The 2,500-nt window shown below is 28.6% G+C and overlaps 1 protein-coding gene across 4 annotated transcripts in view; it reads left to right on the top strand.

The window, feature by feature from the left end:
• Positions 1-2,500, top strand: part of PHYHIPL (phytanoyl-CoA 2-hydroxylase interacting protein like) — a 96,212-nt gene that overhangs the window by 91,664 nt on the left and 2,048 nt on the right. The gene's annotated exons all lie outside the window — the stretch shown is intronic.

Below are 2,500 nucleotides of genomic sequence, written 5' to 3'. Positions count from 1 at the left end.
TTTGTTCAATTTTATATCCTTGACATATTTCTCAGTATCTTTAACAAATGAAGAGGTTGATTGAAACTTGTCTTTTGTATCTTGAAACATTGTATTTATTAAGTGAAAAAGTTGGAGGATAAAATGGTTTTAAGCACAGATTCACCTGTAAAATAAACGAAATTTTCATCAAGAAAATTTTAGTTTAAGCAAAGATTTATTATATAAATATGGTGAATACAACATACTGCGATGTTTGTAATCACAAATATAAACATTATAGAAAACACCTCCGAACCAACAAACACACATTTAATCTATTTCATAAAATATCTCCTCTTGAGTTGGAAAGAAAACATTGTGATATCTGCTCAAAGGATGTTTTGAAGAGTAGTTATAATAGACATCTTCAATCACAAAAACACAAGAAAAATGAGTTTAAAGTAAAGGGAGACTATTATATTGAAAACACTGATGGGGCATTTAAAGGGCATATAAAAATAAGGATTTTTCAATTTGGAGAACCCGGTCCATCATCAATAGCTGAATCAATTGAAATAGTGAAACGTGATGTTGAAGAAGTTATGAAAAAGACATTAAAAGAAAAGAAAACTTTAAAGTTTTATATGGGAGTGAAAATGAATATGAAAAGAGAAGATGAAGAACAAACTCCTTATATGGGAACAGATCTTCATTTTATAACATAATTTCAAGATTTTTTGAATAGTGGGGTTTATGAAGAACTATCAAAACAAGAGGAGGATGTTGATAATACAGTGGTAGGAAGTGGATTCAATATTAAAAAAATCATCTTTTTAGATATACACATTCTAAAATCAAACCCTCTTAAAGCTTCTTCTTATATTGAATTACCAAAAGAAATAAAACTAAAGAAGGCAGTTGTTAATATTAAGAACAATGATAATAAATGTTTTCTCTGGTCTGTTCTTGCTCACTTACATCCACCAAAATGTAATTCAGAAAGAGTAAAACAATATATGAAATATGAGAATACCTTGGACATTAAAGATTTTAAATTCCCAATGCCACTAACAGATATTTATTTATAATTTATCAAGATTAATCTCTTCTCAGGTATTCAGAACAGCAAACAAAATATATCCTTGTAAGCGATGTCTTAATTCATTTCATACAAAAGAACGATTAGAACAACATTCAAAATATTGTAGTAATCATAAATCAGCTGTAATTACAATGCCTAAACCTGGTGAAAAGATTTCTTTTGAAGATTATAATAAATCTATCATGCACCCATTTGTGATATACGCTGATTTTGAATGTATCCTTAAAAAGATATATACTGCTTCTCCTAATCCAAAAGAATCATATACAAATAAATATCAAAAACATATTCCTTGTGGTTTCTGTTACTATATCAAATCATCTGTTGGAGAAAAGTATAACAAACTTGAACATTATAGTGGAAAAAAAGCTTCACAAGAGTTTGTAAAACGATTAGAAAAGGATTGCATAAGACTCACTAAATTAATGAAAGAAACAAATGAACCGATGAAATTAACCAAAGAAGAAAAATTTGAATTTAGAAAGAACAATATCTGTCATATTTGTGAGGGGGAAATTAAGGAGTCTAAAGCTAGGGATCATTGTCATCTTACTGGTAAATATAGAGGTCCCGCTTATTCCTGTTGTAATCTTAATTATAAATTACCTTGTTTTATTACAGTGTTTCTTCACAACAGCGCCAACTATGATACACATCTATTTATAAATGAACTTTCAAAAACACCAGGGAATATTTCTGCCATAACAAACACAAGTCAAAGTATATTTCATTTACAAAAATGATATTCACAAAACCTTTAACTCGTATTAGGTTTCTAGATTCTTACAAGTTTATGGGAACACCACTAGCCTACCTCGCATCAAATCTAAGCTCCACAGACTCTTTTCCAAATCTTAATTCATTCTTTCCAAAAGAGGAAATTCTCACGAAAGAGGAAATTCAGATTAAAGACAGAATTCAAAGTAAAGAGGAAATTCTAATTAATGAGGAAATTAATGAAGAAATTCTAACTGAAGATGAAATTCTAATTATAAAGAAAATTCGAACAATGAATGACATTCTTACTAAAGAGGAAATTCAGATTAAAAATGAAATTCTGATTAAAGAAGGAATTCTCACGAGAGAGGAAATTCAAACAAGGAATGAAATTCAAAGTAAAGAGAAAATTCTTAAGAAAGAGAAAAGTAAGGGAATTTATCCTTATGATTATATGGATTCATTTATGAGATTTAAAGAAACACAACTTCCTTCAAAAGAAAGTTTCTATAATAACCTTTATGAAGAAGAGATAAGTGATAAGGAATATAAACACGCACAAGAAATATGGAAAATATTTAAGATAAAGAACCTTGGAGAATATCATGATTTATATCTAAAAACAGATGTTTTATTGTTAGCTGATGTGTTTGAAGCTTTTAGATCACTCTGTCATAATAAAAATTGTTATGGATTAGATCCTGCCCACTATTTCACAGC

This window comes from Eptatretus burgeri, chromosome 5 (genome assembly GCF_056783735.1).
Source record: "Eptatretus burgeri isolate ZD-2024b chromosome 5, Ebu_testis_v1, whole genome shotgun sequence".
Classification (NCBI taxonomy): Eukaryota; Metazoa; Chordata; class Myxini; order Myxiniformes; family Myxinidae; genus Eptatretus; species Eptatretus burgeri.
Note: the sequence above shows the minus strand (reverse complement) of the source record. Positions and strands in the feature narration are given on the sequence as shown.